Here is a 15,475-nt window from a genome sequence, read left to right on the forward strand (position 1 = left end):
ATAGAATTACTGTGTGGGTCAAGGTAATTGTAGCAAAGAGCAGTCCAACCAGAAGTTTTAGGTCAGCATTTCTTGACTGTATATAAGTACTTCTTACTGTTTGTCCATTACAGCACTGGCGCCATTGTCTCTTACAATGAATCTGTACCCAAGAAACATTGGGTTAAGGGATGTTCCAAAGAGAAGCTTTTGGCTATCATAAAAGGCTCTTCCCTAAAATCTTACTGTTTTGCAGTGTGGTGTGTTTACTACAGTTCCTTGGTTCAGAGAACTGGACAGCAGGCTGCAATACCACCCATACTAAGGTTGGCACTTTAATCCTGGATTTCCTTTAGGGTAAACATTCTCCTAGATGTTGACATCAGTTCCAGAATCAGCATGCATATTGCCACTGTACTGGGTCCAAAGTTTTATTAGAAATTGTATTTTCCTTTATTAACTACTGCAGATATTTTGTAAAATTTTGGTTTTGAATGGCAGTTTTTGAATGTCAGCTTTTCTAGGGCAGAAGTAAATGGGGCTTCTCTGGTAAGGAAGAGCAAGTGAGCTGATGTGTGGCTTGTGCATTTCTGTTGTATGTGAGTTCACAATACTGTGGAAAAGTCTTCAGATTAGGTTTGTAAGCAGGGATGATGTCATAAATGTCAGTGACAAAGCATGGATTTAACAGAAAGTGATGTTAAATAGCAGCACTGATCAGTAAGTAAAAGTAGTTTCACTGAGCATACCGATCAATGATTCATCATTTTCTTGGTTTATATGGCCACTGTCTTTTAAAATATCACTGGGGTTGGATTGTTCCGGGCTGTAATTGCTTTGTTATTCCAGTGAATAAAAAATTCCTGGGTAGTCACCAGTTGTGGAAGACAGTTGGAAAAGGAAGAGCTTATACTCTGGGTTTATGAGACCATACACGCGGAAGGGGCCTCTGGGCTCACACCTTTCTGTGTATTTTTTGTGATGGTAGGAGATGACTGAAAGATCAATACCAGCCTGGGCAGTATATTGAAAAAACAGTAAATATAAATGAAAAAGTTGATTGTTTCTGAATTATTTCATCCCTCTGAACCAACCACGTATTCTATTGAAACCTCATCTTGTTCATTTAGTAGGATAGTTCATATTTTGCAGCACAGCTAAGTATTACTTTGAAAGAGAAAGGTATTCTCTTAGCTCTTCAGTGCCCAAAGGGAAATGATGCAGTGCCTGGATTTCTTCATGTCCTTGCAATGTCTGCATGCCATGTAAATTCTGTCTGCTGTTATGTCTGCAGTGAAACCATTGCCAGCCTCAGAGCTAGACTTGTAGATCAGAAAAAATCTGGTGAATCAAATGCCTGGCTTTCCTAGTTACATTCTGTGAACTGCAGTTTGTGTTTCTCCTTGGCAGATAACAGAAGGGAAAAAAGTACTTTTGCAAAACATCACCAATACGGTAAATCACTGCGAGTTTTCCCCACCCCACTCCCTTGTGCTGCTGTATCAGTGGGGTATTTCTGTTTGTTAGTGAGCTTTCTTTACTTACATTTTGGAATTTAGTTTCAGTTCTGTTTCTTGGATTCTAGCCTCCTGAGTGTCACACGAACCAAATGAGATAGACAGATGAGCTGGGACATACCCTTTACAAGATCTCAACTATTCAGATTCTGGAAATAATTTTCCTGAAATAGGACTGCATCTTTATCTGTAAAATGAATAAGACTGCAGTCCTCCCATGGAACACCATTTTTAGCACATTACTGTATAATTAGGTTGAAAACCAAGACAACCCCTCGAGTGTGATGGGGAAATCTCTACCTCTGGGAAAAAGCAAAAGCATATTTATTAAGCTAAAAAAAATAATAAAAAAAAAAAGTTGGAAAGGCACTGTAAAAATTTTATTAAACCAGGTTTAACACAGCTGAGTACCATGGGGTGTCATCTAGGTGGGGTATTTCTGTTACAGGGAGTGAAGCCCTTTATTTTCAGGCTCAGTATTAACTATTTGAAATTAGTCAGGATTTTAATCTTGCTGTCTTGGGTGGTGCATAAGGAAATAGTCTGTGCTTTAGCAGAATAGGTATTTTAGGACTGCAGTTCCTCTGACAGAAAGCATATGGTAATGTCAGTTCCAGCTTTCATTTGCAGGTTCTGATTTATATACCTCTGATCTATTCAAAATGATAGATGTACAATGGTCAATACTGAAGAAAAGTATGATGATGACTTTCAAGGAAAGCAGAATTTTTGTAAATTTACATTTTGGCAAATTCAAAATAACAGTTTCAACTTATTTATCTGAAAATGTATTTTAAGGGCTTAATTTTGCTTGTATACTGCAAATCGTACACGTGGTGTTTTAGAAACCATATGTTGATGGGTACTTGGTACAAAAATTAAATTGATATTAAGAAAACCCTCCATAGTTCTAAAATACTGATGAAATAAGAAGCTCCAGAAGCTCTGCAATAATGTGCTTATTATCCTTTTCCAAGGCCAAGTCGCCAACTGTGATCTGTGAATCATTAGAAGTCCTCTGGGCATGTTGCTGATTTATCCATCTGGTTTCCATCAGTCGTGTCCTTCTCCAAACTTCACAGTTCTAAGAGCATCTGTCAGTGAAGGAGAAGGGAGCTTGTGTCCCACTCAGCAGTTGCAGAGACTTGATCCAACTGTGAATCGGATGATCAGAAACCAGGGGGTATGCTGGGTGTTCCACGCAATAGCATATGAATGGGTAGGTGTCTGCTTGAGAGCAGTGGCTCACCCTGTGGGAAGGTGTTGCTTGCCCATAGTCTTAGCCCATTAATGGAATGAAAGATACAGACATCTGATGGAGATGACTAAGGTGTATAACTAGATTGCACTTTCAATGAAGAAATGGAGATTGTTCTTTTTATTTTCAGTTGCAAGCACCAAGTCTATGAATAAAGGCAAGATGGTTATTTCTGCTAATGAACAACAGCTTTAATATTTTTATTCCCATTTTCTTCCTCCACAATTCCTGTTTTGAATCTTTTACTTAGAATATGGCAATAAAAGTTCTCAAGCAGCTTTGATTCAAGTGACATTAATGTCCCACCCTGCAAACGTCTCTTCTGGTTCCTTAGCAGGCTGAAAATCAGAGCCTGGGTTGAGCTGTTAGAACACACGCAGAATCTGTGAAGAAAAATTAGCCTTCCTCTCAGACTGCAAGAACAGTGAAAGGAATAATGATGAAAGCTATTGCTGAACAAAACAAATTATTTTTAGAACGCTGTTCTCTTAGCTCACCTAGTTGAAAAGAGAAGCTGTTCTGTGCTTATGTATTTGCCTCTGTCTGTAGTGTAGACCCACTGATAAACCTTTTGTAGAAGAAAAGGAAAATACCTCAGGTTGAGAATGCATCTCAATGACAAATTCAGTCTACAGGAAGAATCTGCTTTGCATCAAAGAAAGATTGTCTTACTGAAAGGGTAAACACTAATGTCTAATTTGTGGTGATGTTTTACTATATGTTTGTAGTAGTTTTCCCATGTTCAAGAGGAATGTGTCAACACCTCAAAAGCAGTAAAAAGCATTTTGCCTTTGAAAATGTGTATAAAGCAGGGTCAGTACCTTGCCAGGGGCTAGCAAGGTGATTGAGCCTGCTGAAGGAGTTTATTGTAGAGGACAGGAGCAATGTGTAGAGGACAGGCCAATGCACACCTTTATGAATAGGACTAAATTTCCTTGCCTTCCCCTAACTAGTCACTATTTGAAGATCATAAAGCACTTCAGGAGTTTCCTGTGCTTTCCACAGAAGCTTCTGCTTATTAATGGTTAGAGGGACACCATTTTTTCTCTCTTTATTTCTCTGTGATTTCACTTCACAGAATGCTCTGGGCAGTTTCATTTGGGTTTCACCGTGATTCTTTTGACTTATTAAGAAAATGCATAGGAAATATGGTCTCTGGGGGTTTTATTTAAACTTTTTATCTTATCCCCTGCCCCCAGCAGGACTGGTGTCATAGAATCATAGAATAGTTAGGGTTGGAAAGGACCTTAAGATCATCAAGTTCCACCCCCCCTGCCATGGGCAGGGACACCTCACACTAAACCATATCAGCCAAGGCCTCGTCCAGCCTGGCCTTGAGCACTGCCAGGGATGGAGCATCCACAACCTCCCTGGGTAACCCATTCCAGTACCTCATCACCCTAACGGTAAAGAATTTCCTCCTTCTATCCAATCTAAACTTCCCCTGTTTAAGTTGTCCAGTTCTAAGATTTGTAAAACCGAAATTCAAATGTGGTATGTGTTTATCATGGAATATTTTATTCTGTCTTAATCCATAGAGTATCAAACATATGTAAAGCTAAAATCTGTAAATAGTAAATGCATGTAGACCATTGCTGATACTTTCTTAAAATCAGAAATTTCACTAACTAATTGGGTTGGGATTTGGCAGGGCATTTGAAACCCGTGTTGTAGGGTTACTGAAAGAGTAACTTAAATTGGAAGATGGCAAACTATTCTGATGCCAGCTTGTTTACTTGGTTGGTCACCTTGGTCTCTTTCATATTTTAGAAGCTAAGAATTCAATCCTCTGAATTCCTGAAATCAAAGACTTAGTGTTCCCAAGATTCAAGTTGGCAAGGAACTGCTCTAGGGCAACAGTGTCAGGTAGATTGTATTTAAAACAAGAACCTTTCCTTCCTTTTATTTGCACAAAGAATTTGAAATGTCAAGCTTTTGTTCAGAGTTCTTATAAAACCACAACTAAAATGTCAGAATCCTCCACAAAAAGGAATATTACCCAAGAGAATTGTAGAGCTTTATTTGCAAAGCACTTTATAACTCTGTATTGGATGACATCTAAGCACTGAATATTGCAATTTTGATTGTGTTGTGATACAGAACAAGCGCAGATGAAAGCACTAAATTGCAACAATGGAATTGTACAGCTTCATTTTTTTTCCAGACATTTAGTGCTGGTGTTCGCTGAAGTCTGAATTGGTGTTTAAAATGAGGACTTGCCTAGAGGAGATTATTTCTTTTTGTTGTGTATGCTTCATTGGACAGCAAAGCAATTAATTCCTAAATTTAGGAATTATTCTCTACATTATAGCAGGATTAGACACATTTTGGCATTTGAGCAACTTTCAACACACATTTTGCACATAAGAAGTAATAATGCCATTTGACAGTCTGGCACAGAAAAAATATTCAAAATTTGGACTGTTTTCCAACCTGTCCTGGGAACAGGACTGGGATTTTCAGGTGTTCTATGCAAAGATGTAGGTTGCCATAACATTCAGTTTGCCATCTTCGCCCTGCGGAGGCAGATCACTTCATTGTGTGCAATTTGGGACCCTCAGGGAGAACTGCTCTGTCATTTTCTAGGTGTGGTTCAGCTAGCAATGGTTGAGTTAAGGAGACAACATTAACTCAAATCCAGTCATTCTTAAGGAAAGTCTAAAGTGATGTGAAGTCATTTGGTTAATGATGTAGTTAAAGCCCAATTAAGGTGATACAGTCTTGGCAATACCAGGACTGAATCATGCTGAAAACAGTAAAGGCCCAGATTCTGATCCTCTGCATCAGTCATGGAAAGTGAATACAAAACAGGCTGGCAGTGAGCTTCATTTCCTCTGGGTAAATAAAACATCATCTGAGTGTTTGAGGGCTGCAGTATTTTGCATTTGGTCAAGATCCTAATCAGGTGGCAGTTTTCATTTTGACAAGGACTGAAACAGAATCTTAAGTCTGAAGAAACGAAGCTAACAAGCTTCCTTCAGCAGCTGCTTTTTCAGCAGAAAATAAAAGGAGAAAGGTAACATGAATTCTCTTGCTAGTTACAATGTCAGTAAGATGTAACTCAAAATTTCTCCCTTGTAGTCCAATTTTGCTACACTTTTTTTCTTTTTTAAACCACCCTAAGGCTGTGTATTTTTTCTCCTGACTCTTCTGCTTTGTGAAGAGCTTCACAAGTCTGTTAAGCAGAACTAAACTTTGCATAGTTGCATGCAATCTGAAATGCCTGAGTGAAAGAAATGGATTAAGCAGATAATCTCCTATCATACTTCAAACAATTTGAAGCATAGCAATTTAAAAAGTAATAATTACATATGAAGAATTTTTTTTTAAAGGAAAGTTATATTCATGACATGCTGCCAGTAAATAATAACTTTCTTAAAAGAATTTCAGAACACTTTGAAACAGTAAAGGAATTACTTTATGTGTAGGTTTGGCCACAAGTAGATTGCTTGTCCATAACAAGAAGAGTTTATTCTACATCCAGTTTCCTTGGATGATAATGATTTATTTCTACCTCTTCTGTCCAATTCTCCACCATTTGCCAGTATTACTTGTGAAAGAAGGAAATATGGGAGGACTTTGTGCCTTCTGCCACATGCTGGGTGTAGTGCTGTAAAGGGGAAGTAGACAGGGAAAGAAATTGTGGAAGTACCACTTTTGGCCTTCACAAGTTGTTCAAGATCAAGTCTTTGAGAATTAGCCAAAGATAGGGATAATAATCCTCTGAAATGTAACAGGCCTTATCATCAGAAATAGATCTTAAAAATAATTTCCACTATTAAATGTAGCATAAATTGAAGAAGAAAATGTGTCTAAATCAGGTACGGGGGAGAAAGCCTGTAACATCTTTTTCTGTGGAATTCAATTAAGTGTTAATTTGCTGGAAGCTTACAAAATAGAACAACAGTAAACCAGTAATGCTGGGAAGGGATCTCTAATGAGGGGATGAGCAAATTGAGGAGAAAGCCGATTCATTGTTCAAAATGAAGTTTTCTTTTTAGCAACTGAAAATGCTCATAGTTTTTCTTACATGCATGTAAACTGAACAAATGAAACTCTGCCTTCCTGTTTGCTTGTGCTTACAAGCTTTAGGCTCCTAAATTTCTAAGGCCCAAGCATGCAGGGAAGTAAAGAACATGTTCATCAGAGCCTCTGTTTGAGAGCACAGAGCTGAAATTAGTTTACCTATGAAGATTGGAGCACTAAATCAAAACTGAATATGTATGATGAAATAAAACATTTGATCAAAACCATCATGTTTAACCACTGCTTCTCCTTCAACAGATCATGAGAGTAAGCCCATGATACTTCCATATTTACATCCACATTTACAGTTCCTCCCTTCTGAAATGCACATTAATACTGAAATGATAGTTCACGGAAAGAAAGCCTCCTCACAAATGCAGGATCTCACAGATGTGCATTCCTGTCAAAATATTTTTGTGAAAATAGAAGTTATTTTAGTGCTAAAGGCAATGGAAACACTTTGCAGTTCCAGAGCTAAATATTCTGCATTATGGAATTAGAAGAAATATTGGTATTTTATGTGCTAATATGCCTACTGGAATGACAAGTATTTTGATTGTTGCTGGAGCAGGGGAATCTGTTAAGAGATCTGATCTCTGGTACCTCAGTGATCTCTGGTAATCACTTCTTTTGCAAGCAGGTGTCATTCTTCAGTAGATAGGAGGGAAAAAGAATCAATGATATGAAATCTGTGTTTTGGAAAACTTCACAAATGTGCAGGCATCTGAAGCTATCTTTAATTTTCAATTTCATTCTTCACTTTGCTGATAGCAGAGAGACTTCAGTGATGCTCAACTTCATTTAAACCTAGTGTCAGTATGATGAGATTTCATCTGGATCTCAAGAAGAGAAAAGACTTGGCATCATTTGCATTTGACATCCCTGCACTACAACATTTAAATTGCATGCATAACTAATATCCCAGTCTATATTTAAAAATGCAGAGGGTAGCTAGCTGCATTTGCTTCTGTGTTACAGTGACAGGTAAGACATGATGCAGTGTCCCTTCAAAGTGCAGAAGCAGAGTTCATCATCAGCTAATACAATTGATATTTTTCAATTAAATGCAGCTAAGCTATGTTCTTTTGAATATTCCCTACTGTCTTGTGGTCTGCTTGTGTTTATCCTGAGGTTTCCTGATAGCCATCCTATGAACACATAGGCTCTCACTGTCTTTTTCAGTTCTTCATGTGCTTAGAAATGCTGCCTAATTCAAAATCTTCATTCATAATGGGAGATAAATTGAACCTCCCTTTTGATTAACCTTCCATTTTGAAATTCACACCATTACAATTCAGAAGCATCACTTAACTTTGTTATCTGTTAATATTTAACCAGAACTAATTTCTTTTTGGCTTTATTAGAGCTGATTAGTTTGCTTGAAGACTGAAGATCTCTCAGCATTTCTTGTTACAAATGAATACATATGGGGTGGGGGTGGGGGGGGGAGGGCGAAACTAATAATTGAAAATGCTTTAATATGAATAAAAATATATGTTAATGAAATTCATAATAGGTAGAAATAGAGTTGACAGTATCTGGTCTCAAGTGTCTGAAGTGCCAGAAACTTTGTGTAGTTTTCAAATGTTCTCCAAGGATTTGTGTGTTGCATAGAGAATTACAGTTTCCTTGTGAGAGATCCATTTCTTGTTTCATTAATAGATTTTCAGCTGTAGGTTAGGTTTTAATTGGTGGGTAGAAAGAGCAGAAATCATGCTGATGTTGTCTGTGTATGGCTTGGGAGATTGCTGTACAAAGATGAAACAGTTAATCAAATATAATTTTTTCTCTTTTTTCAGTTGATAATCATGAGAAAAAGATAATTTTGATAGTTTTAAGAATCACAGCAAACAAATATTTAATAAACAAAGATAAGTTATTTCTGTTCATTGTTTTTCTCTCTTGCACTGATAATGCACAGCAAGTGAGGTTCAGAAACTGTGATGTGAATATAAGTTCAGGTGGAATGAAACTGCACGAAATACATCTTGGTTTCTATCACAAAGGGAAGCCCAAAAACTAGTACTCAAACAGCATTTGTTAGCATATACTAGTTGGCAGTATCTTTCAGTTAGAGTACTGGGAGTTTAAAATCATAATTCATTTAGAAGTAAGTTTTTAAATGCATGAGATTGATATTTGGACATTGTTTTGATGAGTAGCAATATGATATATGTACGAGTAGCAAGTAAGACATTCTCTGTAATTGGTGGTTTTCAGTATCTTTCTTCTTTTTCTTGCCTCTCCTCAAAGCCTTTCCTGAGAACTTCCACCAGGCTTTAAATGTGTAGCTGCCACAACAATTGATTTATATGAGCTCAAAAAATTGAATACAACGAGCCCTAAAGCTAAATATCATTAGCATTGGAATTATTTTCTTTTTGATCTTTAATTCAGCATGAGAAATTTTCAACGCTTATTGTTGTAAAGCGGAATACTGTATTCCAGTAGTAGCAGCAGTAATCCTTTATATTGTCCAATGATTTTCAGAGATGTCCTCGAGTAGGGTTGTTTTCACTCTCCAAAGTTGGGATTTTTTTTCTCCCTTAATATATCATTTGAGTCATGATTTATTTTCAGTTCAAAAATCAAATATTTTGCATCAGTATTCCTCTCCTTTCTATTTCTCTCATGATTATTTGCTGATCAACTGGCATTTTACACCAAAGATGAATTCTGTGCTCTGATTAGACTCTTCCTGGTTGGTTTTCCTGATGGCCTTCAGATTTCTGGGCTGTTCTCAGGTTGTTTATGTTTTAATTATAAAACTCTGATGAAATACCCACAAATGCACAAATCACAATAACAAAGACTGCATATGTTTTTAAGGGGGACATAAAATCATTGGAATTTTATATGAAGTGACATCAAGAAAGATTATAAGAGCTATATTCAGGATATGAGTAATGCATGCTTATGTTAAAAGATTTTATGGGCAAAGAGAATTTGAATTTCCTAGTGCTCCGATTGAGTGGCATAAGTCAAAATCCCTTTTCAGTCTCTAACTATTTTGAACATTTCAAAAAATGAGCAAGTAGCAAAAATATAACACTGTGCTTCCACAGTGTGTCAAGGTTTTATCTTGGAAACAACTATGAATAAACTTTCGTTATTTAAATAATACAGATGCCTTAAGTCCCAGAATGTCTGGTCTAGTTAAGGAATATAGTAATAAGCAGCTGGATACAGCAACTGAGTGAAACCTTGCCGAATCTTCCTGTTCAGCCTCAAGCAGTTAATAATTGACTTAAATAATAAACCAAACTGTAAATATTTACAGATGTATCACAAAAAGCTTCCTTTCCTCATGTACTGTGATACTGTGATACTTGAGGAAGTGAGAAGCTGAGTGTGGCTTGTATAAATAATATTAATCGTACCTTACTGAATTACCCGTTTTAATGTGCTTTTGCCTGATCTCATCTGGTGCCTGAGAGGTGTCAGGCACAAGAAGACCCTCCCCTTGAACAGCCCCCAGGGGAGTGATACTGTCTTTCCAGCCAGTGGCTAAAAGGTCAGCTTTGGCTATTAAGGAAGATTGATTTTAATTAAGGGTATGATGTGGTACAGCTTGAATGAGCAGAAAGAGACTCTGACTCCTTCTGTTTGCCTGTGTCATTAAGGAGGGAAGATGGATGCAGTTGCATATATACAGGACTGCTTTCTGAGTAAGTGGGAGTGAAATATGTTTTACTGTTGCCACATGTAATACTAGGTAATGAAATAATTAATTTTTTAAGACTGAGGGTAAGATACACCTGATTAGTCATGGTGAAGGACATTTAAGATTAATTGGAGATGCAAAGTAATATGCTTGCCAAGACTTGAGAATAGCAAAGAAGTAAGTGTGACTGCAACTTTAATGCAGATTTGTAACTGATGATTTTCTCCATTGTTGAAAGCAGTCAGGACTCTTGTTGGGATTTGTGTCAGAGTTTAATGAAGGGGAAAATACTAGGGGGTTCAGATATTTTGCTTCAGTATTCCACTGCTTTTAAGGTGTTACTTCCTTGTCTGAATTAGGGCCTTGATGATTTAGTTTTCTTTTTATTTTATACTAAGCAGACTAGTTTATCACTATCTCCCTGGCAGCATTAATTAGATTTAGAAAAGATAAAGAAAAACTGCAAATACGTTGTTTAGACTTTGTTTCTTATGTTAACACAAATATGTTAATACAAAGTATTTTGTCTGTGTTCTGCTCTCGTCAAAAATGCCTGGAAAATTGTTCTTATAAACTGCAGAGATACAGAGCAGATTTGTGACAGCAAAATAAGAAATTGTGGTCGTTCTTAAAGGCTTAAAGGCTTGTGTGTTTGTGTAGGGTGTGATATACAGGAGGAATTTTGTGTGTTAGTATCTGTCTCTGACTCTGCTTTTCTATTGCTGTTCAGTGCCAGTCAAATAATCCAGGACCCTATTTACAGAGTGTTCCTTGCTGGTGACTGTTGCAGCTTGCCAGGGATGTCTGCAACCAGGAGGGGAATCCAAAATCAACATACTTAGAAGTACGATTCTTGTGGAGATGCTGCTCCCATTGTCTTCATTTGCACTCTGTCAAATAACCTTTCCTAATGCCATTTTTGTAACTCCAAGCCGCAGAGTTGTCTTCAAGTAGCCACTATTCCTTTTTCCATATGCAGAAGATTTCTTGCTTCCAGAACTATGTATTAATTAGACTTGATTCTAAAATGATTTGAAAACAGCTTTGATTAACAGAATGTGATACATGGTGATTTCCATTTGTTTGAGAGCCCTGCAGATGGCGAAGGGTCATGGCTTACCTGTGTGTTTGTTCTCCCCAAGGCAGGAAAACGAAGCGCTGTGATCTCTGTAAATGGGAGTGAAGTGGTTTGAGGTAGATTTGGAAGGTTTAGAGGTAGATGAAATTTGGTTTGATTCTAGAAGGATTAATGCAGAGTTTTGTACAGCTTTTGTTAAAAAAATCATGCAGGGAAAGCAGTGGCCCATAATACTAACTCATACGTTTGTTTGGTGTTTATATGTACTATCTTAGCTTAACAGAAGATGGAAAAATCAATTGTACAGTTTTACCTGAAGGCTTTACCTGTTCTGGAAAAAGAACTTTTAGAGCATGAAGAGCTATTTCTTGAATGATGCTTCTAGCATCAAACCCTAAAACTATTTAGCAAATTCTTGTCATTATCTGCCTTGAAATGAAAAACTACCTTTTGTTTCCAAGTCATTTATAATTATTTTTTTAATTTGCTAAACTTTGCATAGAGATTGCCAAAATTATGCAACATGAATTTCTACCTAATAAAATTACTCTGAGACAACTGAATAACTGCTAGTGTCACCAGAGTTCACGCGGGTTTTTAACATTTACCTTTCTAAATGTGTTGCTTAAAAATATGCAAGTCTACAAAAAAGCACTGAGCTTGTTGAGCTGTAGCTGATGTTATGCTTAGGTTCAGCACATTTCATCCTTTTTTAGTGCCACAGGACTGAGTTGTTCACCTGCTGGGGCATGATGTTACCATGACAACAGCTGATCTGGTTTGCTGTTCTTTCCTCTTTCTGCATGACAAAAAGGAAAGCTTTTTGAGAAATATTTGTGAAAGCTGATCTAACTAACTGCATTTTAATTATCTCGTGAAAGAGAGCAAGAAACGGTTTTGTTCATTTCCAGTAAGAGTAAGAAATGTCTGTTATAAGAAATAGCACAATGAACTCAACAGTTTAATCAAAGTTGACAAGATCTCTCCGTGAGCTATACCTATCTAAAAGCGTCTGCAACTGGTGTGCTAGCAGAATAATAATATACATGGTCTTTAGAGGATGCTGTAAGGTATTCTATTGAGAGATCTCCAAATTCACATTGCTGTTTACCAGTCTCCACTCTGTGTTTGGTTGATCAGCAAATGGAAACCTTAATGACTTAGTAGATAATTGAATAGATGCTTTCTTTTGCAGCCTTAGCCCTAATGAGCTCCGGTCGTTACCAAAACAGCTTTGCTCATGCTTTTTAGCTAATCAGTTTTGTTCTGCCACTAGTGAAATGGAAGTAAGTGGAAAATGCGGATAGCAAGTTCCTTATGAATTATCTGAAAGTGTGAATGAAGATTCCTGCCTGTGCAGAAAGCACTAAAACCATGCTATGAATTTTAATTAGTCTTAAATATTTGGTGGTGTTTGGTTTGACCTACAGAAATGTTAGATCTGTGGCACATTCAATGGACTCAACACAACGATTCACTAAAATTGGAGATGTGAAAAAAAAATATGTGGTATTGATAGTAAAATAAAAAAAAAATGTTAAGGTGGCAGTGGGGAATGCCCCCTTCAGATCATGCCAGCTTGATAACAGCATTCAAGGGGGGTTAATGTTTAAACCTACACTGTGTTTTCTTTGTGCCTTTATACAAGACCAGGGACCTTTTTCACTCCGTTCTCCTTTCGCAGTGGATAATTTTTCTTTTCCCTTGGGTATAAGCTGTCCCTGAAGGAACTAGAACTGTGCCACAGCAAATGAGAATTAGACCTTCTGTCAGATATAGGGATTAATTTATTGTGTTGAGAAGTGAGTGTAAAAATAATTGAAAGAAACCCCCCTGAGTAAATATTGATTTTACTTCATCCCTCAAATCAAATTGATTAACTTTAATACTGTCCAAGGGAAAACACTGCTGTAATATTAATTTTAAGATTGATTCACTACTAAAGGCTGCAGGAATGTATTTTTTATTGTATCTTTGGCTATGTTTATATTCCCAGCAGCTGGATGTTATTTGAAAGGTAGAGTCTTTCAAATGACCAAATATGCTTGTTTGTTAAGGAAACACTAAGTAGTAGCTTGGCTAACTTGAGGTAAGTGGCTATCTTCAGGAGGGTAACCTGGACAAAAGCTGGAGCACATTGTAAAGGTGCTGTGGGTGGCTGAATTATGAACAGTTGTGTTGTCAGTGGTAGAATTACTTTGGTATGAAGCTTGTATTAAAACTTATGCCTGTCAAAGTATTTTTTGTATGGTCACTGATGAAAGCATTATTAATACTGCATAATTTTGTTCTTTGAACAGTGATCAGTTGAAAGTATTATGATGTTAACGTATGTAAATAACTCACCATTAATGAGAACCAACCTCTCCCTTCCCCTTATTTTGTTGATAGGCCTAAAATTACCTTGAATTGATTCTTCAGTTATCAGCTATACGTATGTATAGTAAGTTTCCACAACAAGATTATGTATGATTTTGCCATTAAGGAATTAAGTGGCTATCCAATGCTAACATTTCATTGCAAATGATGAGAAGGTTTTAAAAGGGTATATTGGAAACATACGATTGCTGTCTTTGCTTGTTGGGATACCGTTTGTTACTTTCTGCAGAAGTTAACAGGAAAAAAAAGTAATACCACCTACTGCCAATTAGAGGCTTTATTCTGTCTGTGTTGTGACCTGATGTGTGAGAAGACACTGGGGCTTTTGAGTGTAGACTCTGGTGATGCATTCCACATACCTTGTGGAGGAAACAAGGCATCATAAAATATGAACATAATAGCAAATATTAAATAATGCTTTCTTGGGGAGTGTCTGCTTTTTTACTGCCTTCATGATTGTTTCCTTCAGCTGTGGCAGGTATAAAGTCCAAAACTAGTCTTGAAGAGGACTTGCATATGGTAATTCATTATAAACATCTGCAAGTGGTATTTATTCACCAGTATGGATGCTAATCAAGCCATTGCACTTAGAGCTATCTAAAGTTATCACTTTACCCATTTTCATTATGGAAAGGGATGAGGGGGTTTTATCATGTACATATGATGTGCCATAGGTGAAGAAAATAATAGGGAGAATAATTTTCAGTCATGGCTGTAGTCTGAGCAGAAGCAAATCAAACATGGGTACATGTGATTTAAAAATGGGAGAATCTTCCAGAGGTTCAGTTCTCTGATCCTGCAGAACATGGCAGTGTAAATAAGTGTTCCCATGGGGGTGATGGATTTGAGATGGTAGAAAAAAGATTGTGTGGGCAGGTTATGAGAAACAGACAAAAAGAGTGTGAATGAAATGAGTTGGTAGCGCAAAGCTTGTTATCCTAAGAGACTTATTGAAGTATAAAATACCATGCAATAACTGTTTGTGCTTCCTCCATAACATCTGGTCTGGTGGCTGTAGTGCCAAGACACTGGTGATTTCCAAGTCCAATAAACTGCTGCGGTTCCTGTGTCCCTTATTTAGTACCACTTTTTAAGGAGTGCTATTTTTATACAGTGTTTCTTATGCTAAATTCAGCCTACTGATTAGAGGGGTAGAGCTGCATTTGTTTTCTTTAGTTAGAACAAAGTATAATTTGCATAGAAAAGGTGCTATTTTTAAAATAAAGGAAATTAAATTGTGATTCTGTTTAAAATGCAAGCATTACTGAGTACGTCTTCCTTAAGAGTAGTAGTAGAAAAACTTATGATGCTTGTTAATGTTGTCTGCAGAAATTCTTAGTTTTTAAATGTTAGTATCATAAAATGTCTACTTCCCTGTACTGCTTGCTAACATGTAGTTTATCATGGCAATTGAAAGGATGAATCAAATGGAAATTGTAAAACACTAAAAAGGAGTCTTAAGTTTGATTATTTTTCAGTGCATTTAATAGTTTTCCACTAACTTATAATGTGTAATTTATTGGAATTGCAACCTTCTAACTCAGAGTTAACTGTGGAAGCCAGTACTGAGCAGA

At 36.9% G+C, this 15,475-nt stretch overlaps 1 protein-coding gene across 9 annotated transcripts in view; it reads left to right on the plus strand.

Annotated features, from left to right (window-relative positions):
* The window catches only part of RIMBP2 (RIMS binding protein 2), a 132,074-nt gene that overhangs the window by 56,933 nt on the left and 59,666 nt on the right, over positions 1-15,475 (plus strand). The gene's annotated exons all lie outside the window — the stretch shown is intronic.

The sequence above is a fragment of the Neopsephotus bourkii genome, unplaced genomic scaffold (assembly GCF_033783945.1).
Source record: "Neopsephotus bourkii isolate Nb327-2 ecotype Australia unplaced genomic scaffold, CSIRO-AGI_Nbou_v1 NB_795, whole genome shotgun sequence".
Taxonomy (NCBI): domain Eukaryota; kingdom Metazoa; phylum Chordata; class Aves; order Psittaciformes; family Psittacidae; genus Neopsephotus; species Neopsephotus bourkii.